At 39.7% G+C, this 21,798-nt stretch overlaps 1 gene segment (V, D, J or C); it reads right to left on the reverse strand.

Annotated features, from left to right (window-relative positions):
• LOC306850162 (M1-specific T cell receptor beta chain-like) overlaps nt 1-21,798 on the reverse strand; it is a 94,946-nt gene that overhangs the window by 73,010 nt on the left and 138 nt on the right. Inside the window, exon 2 of the C gene segment in view lies at nt 21,481-21,780.

Consider the following 21,798-nt stretch of genomic DNA (forward strand, 5'->3'; position numbering starts at 1 on the left):
TTTGAGACACGATCTGATTGACCGTCAACATCTTGAACTTCAGCGAACTGACTGAGCGGTTCAGGAGACGCAAATCCAGTATGGGCCTCAGCCCACCATCCTTCTTTGGAACAATGAAGTACCGGCTGTAGAAGCCGGTGTGGACTTCGTGAGGTGGAACCAATTCGATGGCTTCCTTTCTCAGCAAAGTACCGACTTCCTGTTCCAAGACCAGAGCCTGCTCGGGGCGGACCGTAGTCACGCAAACCCCGTTGAACAGCGGAGGTGGCCCATCGAACTGGATGGAATAGCCAGCCTCTACCGTCCACAGGACCCAAAGAGACACATTCGGCAGCCGCTGCCAAGCTGCCAAAACGATCTACTAAGGGAATCAGTCTCTCGAGACTGACCTCTGGTGTCAGAGAAGCGGCCAGACCGCTGCCTCGCTGCGGCGCACCGGCAGGAGACGCATGATCTGGCGGCTGAGGCGAGTTTCTCAGGCCCGCTGAAATCACAGGCGGAAGAACCTGAGAGTACCACTCGCTGGGACCTGCTGTGCCCTGGAACTGCAGGGTTGACAGACAAATCCCCGGAGGGCACCGAGGGGAGACGGTCACCGTGTGCCGCGGTGTAAGCCGCTCCACCCCAGTAGGGGCCGCCCTCCGAAGTCCTGGGGCTCGCCCATCAGGACTTCTTCGTCGAGGACCTCTTGGCCGACAAGACATCCCTCAGGTCTGCCTTCGGCCTCGAAGTCCCCGGCACGGAGCGCCGCTGTCCTCGGCTCCGCCTCGGGGGAGCACGAGAGGCGACGCTCTCTTTCTGCACAGCCCTATGTGAGGAGCTGGTATGCGGAGGAGGCTGCCCGCCCAGCAGCCACCTCCCACTGGGGCGAAGGAGGCGGCGAAACCTCGTGAACGCTTGTCACATCAACCTACTAGGAGGAAGAAAGACGCAGTGTCGAGCCCTCGTCTCGGGGGAAGAGGCCGCTTCCAAACCGATAGACGGGGCGCCAGATCTGGCGGATATGGGAGGAGATGTCCGTCTCGCTCTCACCAGCCAGATCAGCCTGCGAGCCCCACGAGCGCAGCCGCCGCTCTGCCTCGGCAGGTTTTTTTTTTTTTTTTCTCGCGGCAGCCGCTCGTAATGCGGGCAGCCGGCTCCCTCGAGAGCCGATTTCGCGTGCTCCGCCCCCAGCGAAGCCTCGTGAACGCTCGTCACATCAACCTCCTCGGAGGAAGAGACGAAGCGTTGAGATCTACGAGCCCCACGAGTGCAGCCGCCGCTCTGCATTGGCAGAAGCGGGACCGAAACTGCGCGGAGAGCTCGAGAGCGAACGAGGCGGCGAAACCTCGCCAACGCTCGTCACGTCAACCTCCTCGGAGGAAGAGAGACGAAGCGTTGAGCCCTCGTCTCAGGGGGGAAGAGTACCGCTTCCAAACCGAGAGACGGGGCGTCAGATCTGGCGGATACGGGAGGAGATATGGACATGCCTGTCTGACTCTCGCCAGCCAGATCAGCCTTTTTTTTTTTTTTTTTTGCGAGCCACCACTGTACGGATCTCATGTACAGCAGGCCGAACGGGATCACGTTGGACGCAGCTGCCATAAGCCCAAGCAGCCTCTGCCACTGCTTGACAGTGAGTGACTGGCCCTCTCGCACTCTCATGACTGCTGTGAGGATCGACTCGATCCGAGCAGGGGACAACCGAGCATGCATTGTGGTCGAATCGCCTAGATAAGTGGTTCTCTGAGCTGGAGAAAGCACACTTTTCTTGCCGTTTAGTCTTAACCCCAAGTCTTTCATGTGGGCGAGAACGACATCTCGATGCCGAATCGCCCACCGCTCTGATCGAGCAAGGATCAACCAATCGTCGATATAATTGAGTATGCGGATGCCCTGCAGTCGCAACGGGACCAGTGCCGCATCCACACACTTGGTGAAAGTGCGGGGTGAGAGTGCTAGGCCGAAGGGAAGAACCAGATACTGGTACGCTTTGCCCCCGAAAGCGAACCTCAGGAACTTTCTGTGAGAAGGAAGGATGGAGACATGGAGGTAGGCGTCTTTGAGATCTATCGTGACAAACCAGTCCTCGGACCTGATTTGAGACACGACCTGCTTGACAATAAGCATCTTGAACTTCAGTTTTCTGACTGAGCGGTTCAGTAGACGCAAATCCAGTATGGGCCTCAGCCCTCCATCCTTCTTTGGAACAATGAAGTATCGGCTGTAGAAAGTCGGTCTGGGTGCCGTGAGGAGGAACCAAATCGATGGCTTCCTTCCTTAGCAAAGTAACGACTTCCTGTTCCAGAACCAGAGCCTGCTCGGGGCGGACCGCAGTCAGAACAACCCCGTTGAACGGCAGGGGTGGCCCGCCGAAACTGAATGCGATATCCATTCGCTATGGTTTGCAGGACCCAATGAGACACATTCGGCAGTCGCTGCCAGGCTGCCAAATGATCTACTAAGGGAATCAGTCTCTAGAGACTGACCTCTGGTGTAATAGAGGCGGCCAGACCGCTGTCTCGAAGCGGCGCACCGGAAGGAGACGCGAGGTCTGGCTGCTGAGGCGAGTTTCTCGGCTCCGCTGCGCTCACGGGCGGAAAGACCTGAGATGAATACTCGCTGGGATCAGCTGCGCCCTGGAACAGCGGCAGGGTTGGCAGACAAGTCCCTGGAGAGCACTGAGGTGAGGCAGTCACCGTGTGCCACGGTGTAAGCCGCTCCACCCCAGTAGTGGTCGCCCGTCAGGACCTTTTTGCCGAGGACCTCTTGGCCGAAATGACAGCCCTCAGATCTGCCTTCGGGCCACGAAGTCCCCGGCGCAGAGCGCCGCTGGTCTCAGCTTCTCTGCGGGGGAGCACGAGAAGCGACGCTTTGCTTTTGCGCATCCCTGCGCGAGGACCTGGTATGCGGAGGACGCCGCACCCGCCCAGCAGCCCCCTGCCGCATACCCTCTGCCCACTTAAAAAAAATGTTGTACGCAGAGGCTTAGTGGGCAGCGCAGGAGCCTTCAAAGACAATGCCGTCGAGGGAGACAGATAGCTCGCAAGCGTCTGCTCGACCGGCGGCATCGCCCTGTACCCGCTCTCATTCAATTCCCTAACACTGCCATAATAATCAGCGGAGGGAATGAATGGTCGGAAGGAAAAAGGTTTCACCCACGATCTCGACACCTCGGTGTGGAGATCGGGGAAAACGGAAGGCTCCTGTGTAGAGGTGGCGGCCGCGAGCGCCAAAAACGCTTATCCAAACGGCTAGTCTGCGGCTCAGATGCTCTCTTGGGGGACCAGCTGATGTCAAGCTTGGCCACTGCCCGAGTAACCACCTCTAAAAGCTCCTCATGCTGGGAAGAAAGAGGCGGCGAAACCTTGTGAACGCTCATCACATCAACCCCCTCGGAGGAAGAAAGACGCAGCATCGAGCCCTCGTCTTGGGGGGAAGAGACCGCTTCCAAATGAGAGACGGGGCGCCAGATCTGGCGGATACGGGAGGAGATAAGGACATACCCGTCTCACTCTCACCAGCCAGATCAGCCTGCGATCCCCACGAGTGCAGCCGCCGCTCTGCCTCGGCAGAAGCGGGACCGAAACCGTGCAGAGAGCTCAAGGCGGCAAAACCTTGTGAACGCTCATCACATCAACCTCCTCGGAGGAAGAGAGACGAAGCGTTGAGCCCTCGTCTCGGGGGGAAGAGGCCGCTTCCAAACCAAGAGACGGGGCGCCAGATCTGCGAGCCCCACAAGTGCAGCTACCGCGGGGCCAACACTGCGTGGAGAGCTCGTGAAGGCTCCCTCCTCGAAGAGAGCCCTCCGGGTGTGGAGTGTAAGCAGCGACAGCTGCTCGCAATGAGGGCAATCGGCTCCCTTGAGAGTAATATAGCAAGGGCAGGGACGAACACACAACCTGAAACGCGATCTGGAATCGCCCTAGCATTTGGGTATCTTTTTATTTTTTGACAGACAGACAACAACAAATAAGACTGACACACACAGAGCGCTTTGCTGAGTGACAAAAAGCTGACGCTGGCTCCGCCGCACGTGCTTTTTTGCTTCCTGGTCGTGACGTCACCCCGCCCGTGACGCCTCGCCCTCCTTCGGACTGATTACACCTGATATTCAGAGCATGGTCACGCTGAAGGCGTTCCCAAAGTGTCTCCGGACACAGCTTGAAGTTCCTGGAAGTGAACTCAACAGCTCTAGATGCATGTGAGGGCATCTAGTGGAATGTACATATAATGCTGGAACAGATTAGTCCCGCCTTCAAACAAAAAAAAAACCTTGTGATTGAAGAGTTGTTCATATTGTTGAAATCTAGATGCTGTATGGAGTTGCTTTGTAAAAGAACAGGAGAAATGAACGCATGTATGTTTCCATTAACAGGTTGCATTGTCCTGAACAGAGCAAAAACAGTCATTTCCCATTTGATTTCCTTTCAGGCTTTGGTCAACATCTGAACAGATTCAAGGCAGAATTGTGACACATATGTAAACACACTCGAGGAAGAGCATGTCATGTTCACTGTGTTTGCACATTTGAGTAAATTAAAATGTGAGTATGAATATTTTTGCAAAGCAGGGGTTTTCAAAGTCAAAAGACAGTGGGCCTCCCTTATGGTTTTAAAAACAATAAAAAAATCATATTTGTATATATGAATTAAATGCTTAGAGACATAATAGCTTATAATATTAATCATACAACTTAATATGGGTGCACTGAGTGATCATTTTTGGAGGTGTACGGGTGCATTCAGGTGCTAATAATATTGTGGTGATGGGGTTTAACAGAAGGTTTTTGTAGGACTGATTAAAGGATCTTCAACACTGTGCTTTGCTGGCAGCACAGTAATATATTGCAGTACTCCCAACATGTTCCCTGTTTAATGTAATGTTAAGAGTCGAGGATTCTTCACCATTTCCTCCAATGCTGAACTGATTTGTAAATGGGTCTTCAGTGGTTGGCTCTTTGAAATACACATATCCAATAAGATTTAAAGCACTGTCACCCTTCGCCTGCTGATACCATAATATCATTCTATAGTCTGTAATAGTGTGAGAACAGCTGAGCTGAACTGTTTTCTCTGCATTTGTTATCAGATGAGGTGGATTCTGATGAACTCGGTCACTTAGTGATTCTCCTGTTAAAAACAGACAGAAGTGTATTTTGCTAGTACTACAAATTAGCAGAAAAAATAAACTGGAGGAACAAAAGACAATAAAAGATGAAATACTTCACCTGAGACCCAGAATGGAGGTGCTGCTAAATAAATCAAGCACACTATAAATATCATATTGTTGCTTCAGTGCTGGAGGAATGACATGAATGAACAGCAGTGTGTGTGAGGTCTGAACAGGATGTGTAGAATGAACCACTAAAAACAAATGCAAACTCTCAATGCTGTGTTTTATAAAGCCTGTTTCACTCCACATGATCAGTAACTTTATTTAGGCTCAAAGGAGACCTCTACTGGTTATAAGAAAAATCAACAAATCAACTCTAAATGACTCTAAATCTCCTCTAAATTAAGTTCAGTTTGTGTTGAAGAATCATAAATTTGGCTACTTATATGTTAATGAACTAAAAAAAATACTTAGATTATTTATTTATTTCGCTAAGCAGGGGTTTTCAAAGTTAAAAGACAGTGGGCCTCCCTTCTGACAAAATGTAAACAAGATAGTGTTCTCAATCATTTACTTTATAGATGCATGAAAAGAATTAACTACATCATCAATTTCAATTTACAAACAAACCAGAAGTGTGAAGATATTTTAGACAAACTCAAATGATAAGTGACAAATATGGCAAGCAATCGAAAGCAATGAAGTTAGTTGAATAATATATTAAATAATTGTAAAAATGAAAACATAATTGTACATGAATTAAATGCTTAAAGACATAATAGCATTATATATTTAAATCATACAACATAAAACTTAATATGGGTGCACTGAGTGATCATTTTTGGAGGTGTACGGGTGCATTCAGGTGCTAATAATGTTGTGGTGATGGGGTTTAACAGAAGGTTTTTGTAGGACTGATTAGAGGATCTTCAACACTGTGCTTTGCTGGCAGCACAGTAATATACTGCAGTACTCCCAACATGGTCCCTTTCTAATGTAATATTTAGAGTAGAGGATTCTGCACCATTTCCTTTAACACTGAACTGATTTTTATATTGGTCTTCAGTGGTTGGATTTGTGTAATACACATATCCAATAAGATTTAGAGCACTATCACCCTTCGGCTGCTGATACCATAATATCATGTAATAGTCTTTAATAGTGTGAGAACAGCTGAGCTGAACTGTTTTCTCAGCTTTTGTTATCAGATGAGGTGGATTCTGATGAACTCGGTCACTTAGTGATTCTCCTGTTAAAAACAGACAAAAGTAGTAGAAGTTAGAAGAAATTAATAAACTGCAGGAACAAATAAAGACAATAAACAATGAAATATTTTACCTGAGACCCAGAATGGAGGTGCTGCTAAATAAATCAAGCACACTATAAATATCATATTGTTGCTTCAGTGCTGGAGGAATGACATGAATGAACAGCAGTGTGTGTGAGGTCTGAACAGGATGTGTAGAATGAACCACTAAAAACAAATGCAAACTCTCAATGCTGTGTTTTATAAAGCCTGTTTCACTCCACATGATCAGTAACTTTATTTAGGCTCAAAGGAGACCCCTACTGGTTATAAGAAAAGATTCAACATATCAACTCTAAACGACTCTAAATTAAGCTCAGTTTGGGTCGAAAAACCATAAATTAAGCTACTTGTAGGTTAATGGGCTGAAACATGCTTAGATTTAGATGTAAATTTATTAGTATATTTTCTTTGTATGTGCGGAAAGTTTACATTCTGTGCATAAACTAACATAATAATGCAAAACAAATGTATAAAAATACATTATTCACTCATCCCTATGGTAATGTAGCATTTCATTCAGTGACAGCAGATGAGCAGGTGTAAGATGGGAATCTGCAGGTTTTTGTTGAGGTTATAGATTGGGTTACACTGATGTGCATCCTGCTTTGCGCAGTAATAAACACCACTGTCAGAGCTCTGTACTTTAGCAAGAGTCAGGTCTAAAGATGCCCCGTTCCTCACAGCTGATGCTCTCTGCTTAAAATCCTTCTCCCAGCTTTCCATTTTAACAAAGAAATACACAATCTGCTCCAGTGGCTCAGTGGGTGTTTTTCTGAACCAGAACATGCTGTTATGTGATGTTCCAATCTGCGAACACTTTATGGTCACATTGAGATCCTCAGTTACAAAGAGATGAGATGATTGCTTTAATCCCAAATCTGTAAAAGAAGGCGAGAAAAGAAGCAAGGAATTTTAATTAAAAACAATTATTCTCAATGATTCTGAAAAAGATCAATTTAAATTTGTTATTTTTGTTTACCTAAAGGAAAAAGCAAGAGTAAAATCAGCAAACCAAACATTTTAGTTTTTATGAGCGATATAAAGAAACTCAGTAGCTATAGTTTTCTGTGAGGACATCTAGTGGAATGGACATATAATGCTGGAACAGATTAGTCCCTCCTTCAAACAAACAAAAAAAAAACCCTTGTGATTGAAGAGTTGTTCATATTGTTGAAATCTGAAATAAGGAGAAATGAACGCATGTATGTTTCCATTAACAGGCTGCATTGTCCTGAACAGAGCAAAAACAGTCATTTCCCATTTGATTATATTTCCTTTCAGGCTTTGGTCAACATTTGAACAGATTCAGGGCAGAATTGTGACACGTATGTGAACACACTCGAGGAAGAGCATGCCATGTTCACTGTGTTTGCACATTTGAGTAATTTGAAATGTATTTGGCTGTTACAGGCTACTATAGAAAACAAATGGCATACATTGGGACAGAGTTTATGGAATTTTCCCCTTTTTTTGTCACCATATTAGTCATCACCACTGAGAAGTCGTCTATACTGCCCTGCATTCTAACATATCTTATTTTGATCAAATTCCAGCATCCAAGGTGGCAAACAAATCAGGAGAAACTTACATTTCTTTCAACATAAAAAAAAGTATTGATTAAAAAATCTAATTAAAGAAGACTATTAAATAGGCATTTTTTTAATGTTCAAATAGTCTATTTTAATTAGAAGACATTTTTATTAGAATTTGATCTGCAGCGACTCCACTCACAAATGATTGCACATGAGTATGACTATTCTGCAAAGCAGGGGTTTTCAAAGTCAAAAGACAGTGGGCCTCCTTTCTGATTTTAAAAACAATAAAAAACATATTTGTATATATGAATTAAATGCTTAGAGACATAATAGCTTATAATATTAATCATACAACTTAATATGGGTGCACTGAGTAATCATTTTTGGAGGTTTACGGGTGCATTCAGGTGCTAATAATGTTGTGGTGATGGGGTTTAACAGAAGGTTTTTGTAGGACTGACTAGAGGATCTTCAACACTGTGCTTTGCTGGCAGCGCAGTAATATATTGCATTACTCCCAACATGTTCCCTGTTTAATGTAATATTTAGAGTAGAGGATTTTGCACCATCTCCATCAATGCTGAACTGCTCTGTGTATTCGTCTTCAGTGGTTGGATTTTTGTAATTCACATATCCAATAAGATTTAAAGCACTATCACCCTTCGGCTGCTGATACCATAATATCGTTCTATAGTCTGTAATAGTGTGAGAACAGCTGAGCTGAACTGTTTTCTCAGCTTTTGTTATCAGATGAGGTGGATCCTGATGAACTCGGTCACTTAGTGATTCTCCTGTTAAAAACAGACAGAAGTGTATTTAGCTAATAGTAGAAGATAGTAAGAAAAAAACATAAACTGAGGGAGCAAATACAAACAATAAAAGATGAAATACTTCACCTGAGACCCAGAATGGAGGTGCTGCTAAATAAATCAAGCACACTATAAATATCATATTGATGCTTCAGTGCTGGAGGAATGACATGAATGAACAGCAGTGTGTGTGAGGTCTGAACAGGATGTGTCGAATGAACCACTAAAAACAAATGCAAACTCTCAATGCTGTGTTTTATAAAGCCTGTTTCACTCCACATGATCAGTAACTTTATTTAGGCTCAAAAGAGACCTCTACTGGTTATAATTTTCTGTTTAAATCGTTCTGTTTAAATCTAGATTAAAGACACATCTCTTTAGCCAAGCATTCACATAATGCATCTTATAATCTTGTACTGCAGTTATATCTGATCAAATGTACCTTATTATTATTCTTTAGCTTGGGTTGAACAAATCATTTTTGCTTAGATGGAACAGAAGCTACGCTAATTATGTCTCTATTTGTTTCTCTGTTTCTGAGGAATTACAGAGGCTTCAGGAACTAGGATCCAAACCTTAAATGATCTGAGATGACTGAACACCTGAGAAAAGATAATGCCAACCCCTCAGAGGACCTCAGAGGATGCCAATGCTCAGACAACATACAGATTTACCAAATTTTGCCATAAGTTAAATATATTAAGGTTCTGCAATATATAAATATATTGTGGAAACTTAATTTCCTGTAGAGCTGCTTTGCAACAATTTGTATCGTAAAAAGCTCTATACAAATAAACTTGAACTTGAATCTTGAATCTTCATTCTGTTCAAAAGTTTTCACCCCGGCTCTTAATGCATTGCGTTTCTTTCTGGAGCATCAGTGAGTGTTCGAATGATGGGTGATTGTAAGTTGTACTTTATTTCGCACTCTGTAGAGCATGTTTCTATTTACAACATTTGCAGCGTTGAGCAATGTAGCCAATCACAAACACATTCGTTCAACCGATGAACTGAGATGAGTGACAAGCTCAGTGCATTTGAAATTATAAAGAGAGCACTTTTTGCACTCATTCTAGGCTATCTGTAATGCATTCAGAATTTTAATAAAATATTTTTTTTGTTTTCATGATGCTAAGAGGAACAATTTCCCCTCAATTCAGCTCATTTATTATATTAGTTATTACTATACAATTATGACAATATGACAATATTTTTGGTGAGTTTATAATGCAATGAATTTCTCATAATGTAATAATTATTACATTATGAGCTCAAGATTTTATTACGTTTTGAGAAAATGATTACATTATGAACTTTTCATTACATTATGAGTTGCTAAATGTCTTTTTAAGCCAATGACTATATTTAAAACTATATTTTTATGCATTTTGTATGTATAAATCTTTTTAAATGTGGAAAAGTGTTTCTGTGTGTAAACTACAATAATAATAGGTCTACTAAACAAATGTATAGAAATACTTTATGCACTCATCCCATAGTGATGGATTTCATTCAGTGACAGCAGATGAGCAGGTGTTAGATGTGAATCTGCATGTTTTTGTTGAGGTTATAGATTGGGTTACACTGATGTGCATCCCGCTTTGCGCAGTAATAAACACCACTGTCAGAGCTCTGTACTTTAGCGAGAGTCAGGTCTAAAGATGCCCCGTTCCTCACAGCTGATGCTCTCTGCTTAAAATCCTTCTCCCAGCTTTCTGTTTTAACAAAGAAATGCACAATCTGCTCCAGTGGCTCAGTGGGTGTTTTTCTGAACCAGTACATGCTGTTATGTGATGTTCCAATCTGGGAACACTTTAGGGTCACATTGAGATCCTCAGTTACAAAGAGATGAGGTGATTGCTTTAATCCCAAATCTGTAAAAGAAGGCGAGAAAAGAAGGAAGGAATTTTAATAAAAAATAATTAGTGTCGATGATTCTGAAAAGATACATTTAAAGATATTTTTGTTTACCTAATGGAAGAAGCAAGAGTAAAATCAGCAAACCAAACATTTTTGTTTGTAATGAGTGATGTAAAGAAACTCAGCAGCTATAGATGCATGTGAGGACATCTAGTGGAATGGACCTATAAGGCTGGAACAGATTAGTCCCTCCTTCAAAAAACGTTGTGTTCATATTGATGAAATCCAGATGCTGTATGGAATTTCTCTCTAAAAGAAAGGGAGAAATTAACACATGTATGCCCTAAACCGTACAAAAACAGTCATCTCTCATCACCCATGCTTTTTTATTCTTTGGTCAATATTTGAATAGATTCAGAGCTGAATTTTGACTTGCATGTGAACGCACTCTAAGAAGAGCACTTCAAGTTCACTTTGTTTTCACATTTGAGTAATTCAAACTATGTTATGCCATTACAGGCTACTACAGAAAATAAGTGTCATACACTGGAACAGAGTTTAAGGAATTGTCCTCCATCTGTTGCCATATTAAGCATCATTTGATGCACCATGAGTTGTCACCACCATACTGAGCAATCATCTATGCTGCCTTCCCTTCTAACATATCTTATTTCGGTCAAATTTGCATCCAAGGTGGCAAATGAATCAAGAGAAACTTAAGGTATTGATAAAAAGTCAGTTAGATTTAAGTTCAGTTTGTATCAGAATGCTACAGATGGCAGCTGCCTGTGTAAGTAGCAAGGCAACTCACTAGGTTTTGTAAAAGAGCTTTATAGTACCTAGCAGTGGTTTATCACAGGTGTTGGACTATACACAATAATTCTTAGCAGTGGGTTTTTGTATGGGAGGAACAAATTTAGAGTTACTGTGTAATAGGCTGCACAGAAATAAACAGCACTATTTTCTGATGTAGAATTGATCAGAGTTAAAGAGCTATGAAACTTATTTGAATCCCCACGTATAGTAATTTTGTTCTGGAAAGCTTTTTCTGGGTATCCAGAGTCACCAATTAGATTTCCCATGAATGTTAACTCTTTACTCTGGGATTGCTTGTACCACAACAGGCGGTCATAGTCTGGGATTTTGTGGAAGCACTTAATTTCAGGAGATTCTCCGTGATTTATTATCAGATTTTGAGGTTTCTGGTGAACGGTCATGTCGCCCTTTTCACCTGTGGAAATAACAGAAATCACAATTACAAACCTAAAGTTGTATTATCATGAAGAATATTATGACATGCAAAGTCTATTAACATTACCTGAGACTAATGATGCCAAACTTATGTATATGAACAGATTCAGGAACATTCTGAGTGGGTGCTTAGCAGTAGTGACAGGTCTGATATGCATTCACTGAGTATATAAACTACCAGAATATCATAAAGAAAATAAGTGATGCATGAAGACACACTGCCCCCAACTGACAGGAAACAACGCTGTTTCATTGTAACTGATGCATAACATCAAGGCTGTTGGAATGCAATTGATAGATTACGATCTTTGCAAGGATGTTGTGTGTAACAGGTGAGCTCTCTGAGGGCTTTTGTGAGGTAAAATGCACATTTTTAGTACTGTGCACGTTCAGCACAGAAGTACATGCCATTGTCTTGAGTTTGTCTTAATTATAGAGAGCGAAGATGTGATTCTTTCTCTCCATCTCCACTCACATCAAAGAACTCTGTATATTCATTCTCAATAGTTATTTTTTTATAATACACATATCTGATGAGTTTAAGGTCTGGAGCACCAATCAGCTGCTGATATCACAGAATAGTGACATCAGGAACATTGTGACTGCACTTGAGATCCAATGTGTCGTGAAGATTTTACAGTAGATCTGGAGGTACTTGATGAACTTTATTGCTTCTAACAGGTCCTGGACAAAAGGAAGCAATGTCATTATTATGAATTATGTCAAATTGTGTTAATTTTTAGGATATTTATGCTGCTGGTAGCCAATGAATTACCTGTTTGCCAGAACACAGAAGCAACAATCACAACCAAAACTGATCATGTTGAATGGGCATGTTGAGTTAGAGTCTGAGCTCAAGTCATTTGAGGTAAGAGACACAGGATGTGACATCAGACTCGGCAGATGTTTGAATGGAAATCCACATTATGTCAGATTAAATCATAAAACTGCAATTCAAATGTGAGTTGATAAGCATTTTGTGGCCAAATGCAGCCTGTCAGCAGGTTTTTGTAGAGGTGATACACCACATGTGTGCCACTGTGTATATGCTGCACAGAAATATGTGGCAGTATCATTAAAAACCAGGGATTTTATGGTTAATTTGCCATTATTATTCCCATTTCCGACTAAACTGAATTTGCTTTGGACTCCAGGCTCTAACTGATCTATGGAGCCAAGGAGGTATCCCAAAAAAACAAGCTGTCCATCCTGGGTTTGTTTATACCACAGGATACGGTCATAGCCTGAGATGCTATGAGAACACAGGAGCACTGGAGAATCATTAGGATTCACTATCATGTCACGAGGCTCCTGAACTACTTTGTCACTGAGAGTGGAACCTACAAATAAAACAAAAGATGAAATTATTGAGGCGATTTAAGCAGTGATCATGAATTTCATCTCTACAGATTGGGTTTGTGATGTACTGTAGTTTAGCTAATATTATATAAGTGAATGAATGTAATATATTTAAAAATAATAATAATAACAATACATACCCTGAATCCAGAGTGGAGAACAAATAGAAGTTGCAAAAATTAATTTAATCATAAGTTGACTCATGTTGAGGCAAGTTAATCTTCCTTAAGAATAGATTGATGTGTGCTATTACATGCCAATTCCAAGTGAATGAGATTCAGTATTAGACATAAAAAAATGTCTCCATCTTATACAGAGGATGTCATATTGGGTTAAACTCTAAAGTATATGCAATTACAACACTGCCCTCTGTTGTTCAAATGTCAAACTATAAAATGAATGACCAGTTTTTTAGATTAGAAATTTAATTTAAAATAAATTAACTAAAAACATTATGTAATATCACTGATGTTCAAACCTGTATGACTTTATTTGTACAGTGGGGGTCTGAGAAGCTCCCAAATGACAAAAAACAGGCTTTCCCATACGCAAAGCTATAGAATGGCTTCAGATGTCTTGGAAAATAGTCATACGGACCACAGCTTTATGATGCTTCTGCACAGTTTTTAAAGCTTGAAAGCTCTGTTTCCTCTCATTGTAACTGAATGGGGAAAAGGTTACTATAAAGACTTTTTTCCCCTTTTGTGGTCAAAAGAAGAAAGTCATATTGGTTTAATATATATTATTTATTTATTTATTTTGAATGGCATATTTCTTTAGACAAACATGAAGCAATATAACATTGTTAAGCTGAAATTATTAACATTTATTAGAGTCGGACTTGATATTGGCTGTAATTGTATTCATGCCATGTATTTCTCTTACAGGAGGTGATGCTCAGTTTACACACAGTGGTGAAGAAATACACCAGGGTTTTTGCTGAGAAGGAAGGGAAGCCACAGAACTGTGTATACTAGCAGCGCAAAAGTACACCGCACTGTCATCAGGTGAAAGTCTCTCTAGTTTTAAAACGCTGTTTTTATTTGCATTGCCACCCAGAGTTATTTTATTCTTGAATTTATCCTCAATTGTATCACTAGAACCCACAAGATATCCAAGCAACTCCAAACTTTCGCCACGTTTTTGTTTGTACCAGAGCATGACATCGTAAGATGAGCTATGAGAACAGTGGAGTTCTTCAGATTGTGCAGGATCTTTGATCAGATCCTTTGGCGTCTGATGAATGTCTTGACTATTTGAAATATCTGTTAAAAAAGTGGTAAAAATATGTAAATAATTTCATACAGTCATGTTTATGCATTTATTAAATAATGATGTATTAATTTTAAATTATAATAATAAGAAGAATAAATAGCTATTTATTGAATAGTGGTTTAAAAAAACATGACTTCACAAAAAAATGTGAAGGATGTGTGTATATAGTCAAATATTTTCTACCTGACAGACAGAGGAGAAAAGAAACACCAAGGAGAGTCCTGATCATGTTTACTTGAATGTTCAGAGAAGACATGTGTGCACGGACCAACCTTCACCATCACCTTCCTCTCATTAGTGTGATCAGCAATAAAAGTAAAGTTTGCTCTGAGTGTAATGGTAAGACAAGTGTCCTGAGAAATTTCCTGTCAGGGTTAACACCACCTCCTGCTGTTCATGTGTCAATTTTCAGTTTTGAAACCTACCTTAAAACAGGATTTCTGAAGAAGAGGAAAAGACAGAAACTGGTGTTTACTAGAAACTTAAGTTGGCTAAAAAATGTCCTCTCCATCATATAATGCTCAAATCTTGTTTGCACTCGAGCATATTTGAGCTTAATGTGTAAAGACTTGCAACACAAGGCATGTTGTGATCAATTATGAAACGAATGGATAATCTATTGCAATATTTATTCAGAAAACATAACCAATCACATGTAAGGCGTGTTGTAAAGGAAATATATTCAGGTTTTTAAACAGAACGTGTCAAAAAGAATGTGCCATGTGAGCTGTGAGATGTCATACAAAATAAAGATGTAAGTCCTTCTGCTGTGTAAGGCTGCATTGTGTCAGACTGCATGTGTTGAACACGAGTGCCACCTGTCTGTGTGATCTTTCATATCATTTGTCATGACAGATTAATAAAGGGGGTTTTTGTACATCTGTGAAATGATTCTGCTTCACTGTGTTCACTCACTGCACACAAATACAGCGCATTGTCATCAGACTCCAGATTCTTCACTGTAAGAACACCCTTCGCAGGAGATTCATGCTTGACGGAATATTTTGTTTCTTTCAGCTTTCCAAATTCCTTCGTGCCAAAACTTGTTGTGTACACTATGAGCTCCATAGTTTTTCCTTGATGCTGACGGAACCAGTACATTCTGTTATAAGTATCACCTTTTGTGTGACTGCAGGTGAGAGTGGCATTTTCCTTAACAGGTAACCTAATGTTTGGAGACTGTGTAACATCATTTACATCAGCAAAACCTGACAAAAATAAGTATGGAATATATAGATCAGAATACTCAACAATTGATTTCAATGCTTTTTCATTGAGATTGTCAAATACCTGTGATCCACTGAAGTGATATGATCAGAAAAACCAAAGCTGGATTCATCTTGGCACTTGGTTTCAAAATAATGCCAACCGCAGGGATATATGATTTTATTTCTGATTTTTCACCACAATATGTGGCATAAGTCTTATGTGCTGTCATTAACCGGAGAGGTGTTACCACTGAATCTAGATTTCCGTTACATCAAAAGAGGTGTAGAATATTCTGGGTGTGTTCAAAATCCACAACTACAGCAGCAGACCAAATTTAGGTGTGTGGATTCAAACAGGTTATAGGTGGATAAATCCTTTATCAAATAATATTTGCAAAGAGGAAATCAATGAAAAATTGAATGGCTTACATACTCTCATGTAAGTTCCAAACCTATATAATTATGAACATTTCAGCGTGGTTAGCGCAGCATATTTTGCACATAATTTAATCAAGAGCTCCTCCAAGTGATTATAATAACTACTACATCTTGACTGCATGCACACTTGCCATATTACCTAAAATATCTTTTGTAATATGCAATATGCTTGTAAATTTGCTAAATACCTTTAATAATAACAACTGATTGCTATTAATTATTAGATAAATTATTAATTTGTTATTATTATATCATAATGATTCATCCCTATGTTTTGCTAAGATCTCGATGTGCGTTATATTTAATTAACCACAGATCCAGGTGTAAAGTGAAAGTGAATTTGCTGTTACTGATAAACCTGTACATCACAAGCAGATTTTTGTATCAGACAGAGGTGATTCTGAGCACTGTGTAAGATGCTGCACAGAAATACACTGCACTGTCGTTCAGCACGAGGGTGTTGATAGTCAGAGTGGCTTTATTTCTTCCATCTCCACCCAGTTTGATCTTGCCATTAAACCCAGGCTCTGTTGTATTTTGTTGAACATTAATGTATCCCATGAGTTGAAGGTCCATGGTTCTCTGGCTTTGTTTGTACCATTGTACGACATAGTAGTTTTGTATACTATGAGAACATTTGATCTCAAGAAACTCATCTTCTTTCTTCAGGAGATCAGAAGGAGTCTGGAGAACCCTTTTACCAAGAGTGCTAACTGTTGATAGAAATATTAATGAATAAACTTTGTAAAAAGTCAAATCAAAACAATATTAGATGACCAATTATTACCTGCAAGACAAAGAACAAAGACAGAAACACAGACATATGCGTTACTCATGTTGTCTCTCTCTGCTGAATGACTCCACTGTGACTTCATTTAAGGGAATGGAGGAAGTGATGTCATTGTGAATGATCGCTATGCCTACTTCTTTATTTTTTCAAACAGTTAATTGGGGAAAAATGAACCCAAGAAGAAACGTATTGTTTTTATCAGTGTTGCACACTGTTTTATTTATTTACTCATTAATTCATTCATTCAATCAATCATTCATTCATTCATTCATTGTTTAAATATATTTATTTTTGAAAATGTTTGGCATGACCGGTTGTTTGGCCCCATCAGACAAGAATTTAGTATGACTTGTTTTCCAGTATTCATACTTAGATCACATGACTGCTACATCACAGAAGGATGCAAATATTATCAGGAAATTCAAGCAAGCCCCTGAGCAGGTGCAAAAGAGCTGCTGTGGTTAATTGTGCAGCACTGCTGCTTTCAGAGCTTTTTGTATTGTGGCATGACTGCTCATCACACTGTGTAAACTAGCTGCACAGTAGTACATTGCACTGTCACTAGCTTCCAGTTGGATGAATTTTAAGGAACCGCTCTTGGTTCCATCACCGTCCAACTTGTTTTTTTTACTAAAATTATCCTCTGGAAAATCATTTTTATTCCAGATATATCCCAGTAATGTAAATCCATGGTTTATTTGTGTTTGCTTGTACCAGATAATTATAGTGTAGGTTGCTGTGTTCACATACAAGTTCTGCAGTATCTTTCTCTGATTTTATTAGATCTGAGGGACTTTGCTGAACACTGCCAACAGAACCTGTAAAAGGAAACAAAAGGGTACATGTTATAAAAGCACTATTATTGCATAACTAGGCTATTATTAAAAGTCCAATTTTGTCTTTTATAATATACAGTATTTACCTGTATGCCAAAACAGTAAGACAAGGAGAACTCTGATCATGTTGATTTCGACTGGAAAAATATTCTGGGGGAAAAAATGTTCAGTTCGATTTAATTCCTCATTTCTATGAGTGTTGCAACACTACGACGCCCATAGAATTTGTTTATAGATTCTGTTATGGACCCTTAGCGCCTCCTACACACAGGTTTTGTAATGAAAACAATTTCCTGCCATGCACAAAGAGATTCAAGAGATAATTGCCACACAATTGAATTTTGAGATATTTCGGAAAATATTTAATTTGCAGTATACATTGAACTAAAATTAGTATGTTTAATTAAAAAAGTTTCAATTAATTCAAAACATTACATTATGTGATGCATGTAATAGAAATAGAAGCAAATAAATAATCATTTATAAATATTATTAAACAAATAATAGAATATTGAGAAAATGGCATTTATGTAGTGAGTGAGTCTGCTACATATGAATTAAATCCAGAAGAAAAGGTGATATTGTTTTAGTTACAATGAAAACAAGTCATTTAATTTCTCATACAGAACGATCTGCAGATTTTAAGATTATGACAATGCTGAAAAGCATCATTATTAAAAAGAGCACCAAATACTACCATACAACCAGCATTATGATGTACTGTAAAGGTCTGCTTATAAATATACTGATTTGATTTTTTATAAGAAATATGTGCAGGATCTTGTTGTATTCTTGACTCGGCTGTGTATTCTTCACAGTAAGTGTTTATGAGCATTATTTATTTATTTATTTACTTACATTAATTATTTAAACATATTGAAGACATATCAAAATTAAGCTGCTGAATGATACCAGGGTTATTTATATGCAGCACAGAAATATTTCAAGTCTTTCTTAATGTGTCCTTTGTCAAATCAAAACATTAAAAAAAAAAAGTTAGCTTAAAAATATTGTTTTGAGTAATCATTTTTTAGATTTTTGTTCTTTGTCCTTTCACTTTCCATCCTGTTACTTTTTCTAATATGCCTGTTTTTTAATTGTACCATCCTACAGAAAGTCACATTTTTGTTTTTGTTGTCACATTTTGAAATTCGGTTTAAAGGGGTACTGCATAACAGGAATTAATCATTAAATAACTATTAGAAACGAATCAGTTTTATAGGACTAATGGAACACTTTATTTGTGCAATGCTGAGACTTTTTTCTCATTACTGGTACTAAATCAAACTCCACAGGTCCAGGTGCAGAGTGGGAGGGAATTTGCTGATAAGCACTGAATTTCACTCATAGGTTTGTAATGAGGAGGGTTTTTGCATTAGACAGAGTTAATTCTGAGCACTGTGTAATATGCTGCACAGAAATACACTGCACTGTCATTCAGCACAAGGTTTCTGATAGTAAGAGTGCTATTATTTCTTCCATCTCCATTCAGTTCAATATTGTTTTCAAATTCAGACTCTGGGTATTTATTGTTAAGATTAAGGTATCCCATGAACTTGAAGCCCATGATGTCTTTTTTGTACCAAAGAATACGGTCATAGTTTGGTATATTGTGAGTACATATGATCACAGCAGATTCATCTTGGTTCTTTATGAGGTCACCAGGTGACTGGAAAGCAGTTTTACCAAAACATGCAGCTGTAATGAGAGAAAATACACATTCAGTGACAATCAGCATAAAACAAATACATATAAGAAACATTACAAATAATAAAAACAAAATTCTATTACATATGGTTACCTGTGAGGTATACTAGAGAAAAACAAACACTTGTGATAATGCTAGTCATCTTTGCTTCTAGAGAAAGTGCTGTGAATTAAATGCAGGAAGGTCACCTCTGGGTGACTGACAACAAAGTAGTGAGTTATAGAAATGAGTCTATAAATGGCAGTGCTGTTCAGCATTACTGGAGAAAGGGCTCCCTCTACTGTTCTGGGATGCTGAGTATAAAACTTGTGTTCATTTGATTGACTGTAAGAGGTCAGAATGTGGCAGGATAGTTCTGTTCTCAAATGAGATTCCTCAGACACTCTTACAAACTGCTGTACAAGTATCTATAAAATCATCATTTATATTCATTTAACAAGACTATACAGGGAAACATGAGCTCACCTCAATGTTGGCAGCAAATCAAACCCTGAGCCCTTCGCAGGTGAGGCAGAGCTGATGCAGAAGCACACACTAGAGAGCTTTTTGTATTAAGGTTTCATTGACTATATCACTGTGTAATATGCTGCACAGAAATACACTGCGCTGTCTTCTGGTCTGAGGTTGTTGATAGTCAGAGTCCCATTTCTTGTTGCATCTCCCGCCAATTTGATCTTGTTTGTAAATTCAGGCTCTATATTCTCTCCACCAAAAAGGTATCCCATCAACTTGAGTCCAGGTATGTCCTGACTCTGCTTATACCACAGCATTTGGTCATAGTTCTGTATATTGTGAGAACAGACGATAACAGCCCATTCATTTTGGCTCTTTATGAGGTCATCAGGACTCTGGAGAACAGTTTTTGCATGATTTGCCACTGTCCATGGAGAAAGATAACATTAGTGATTAGTAATGTCTGAAATAAAATTATCATTATAACATGGAAGTAACATTTACATCACAGTTAATTATCATTTGCACAGCATATTTTACCTGTTAGCCACAACAGACATGCAGATCTGATCAGGAAAGTGTTCATCATGTCAGCTCTTTGTAATAAAGTGAGTATTTCTGCTATGAAGTACAAGGACAAGAGGGAGGAAGTGATGTCATCCATAGGGTACACAGACAGTGAAAAATCAGTCCTAAACTTTAATTATACATTTGATACTCAAACTAAAGTGTTTGATGTGTGGTTTTGCAGTATAACAAGCTCTTTCTATGTGCAGAATTGCGTTTGCACATGGCACATTTGACATTGGTTGATAACACAAAAAGAGTCATAATTTGCATTTGTCTTTGTCAATATCTTATAAAAAAGTTGTGTGTAAAATAAAATAAAAATTGTGCGTGCAATTAATTTGAAAATAACTCCCTCTTTACTGCCTTTAAAACACTTGGAATTTATGAAATACATCTGATTACTTAAACTGAAATACTGACAGGGATATAAAAATAAAACAATTTCAGGAGTTTTTTTTTTATGGAGACTGTTTAAATACCTTGGCTAAAATGTAGCAAGTCTAACATTGTTACACTTCACTGTAGTTTTATTTTTAGCAATGGCACTGAATCAAAACCCACAGGTGTGAGGAGGAACATAAATATGCTTTTTACCGAATTAAGCTGTTAAAAGTGTTTTTTGTATTAGACAGAGGTGATTCTGAGCACTGTATATTAAGTGATGTCAGCTATATTGGGCCCTAACTGGTAAAACCTGGGAGAAAAGAGGAATAAAATGGGGAAGATTTAAACTGCACATGAGTTGTGTATGAATATCAGAACTGATATGCACCTTATACTGCGCATGCGTTTTATTTACAGAAAGTGGACAGTGATAAGGATTCATCATCATTCATAATAATCTCTCATGCAAACAGTTTGTTTTGCACTGTAGGCAGAAAATGTGTTGGATCAGACTGCCCCCTGTTGATCAATAATTATCTCTAATTTTAAGACACCTGTTTTTGTACAGCTCTTCCCTGAGTTTGATCTACTGTGTATTCACTCACTGAACAGAAATATATGGCACTATCATTCGGCTGCAAATTGTTCACAGTCAGAGATCCTCTCTCAGCAACCGTTTTATTGGCCACAAATTTATTCAGCACAGATTCATCATATTCTGGTTCAGTGTAAGAGGTTGTGAATGCTATGAGTCTCATAGTTTGTCCTTGGAGCTGTCTGTACCAGTACATCAGTCTGTAGCTTGAGCCCTTATTGTGTGCGCAGTTCATGTGAACAGAGCTCTGCTTTTGTCCCCAAAGAATCTTAGGCTCTTGTATAACTTCATCTGCACCCACTGTTTCTGTAGAAAAATCACAGT

Source organism: Barbus barbus (genome assembly GCF_936440315.1).
Source record: "Barbus barbus genome assembly, chromosome: 30".
Lineage (NCBI taxonomy): Eukaryota > Metazoa > Chordata > Actinopteri > Cypriniformes > Cyprinidae > Barbus > Barbus barbus.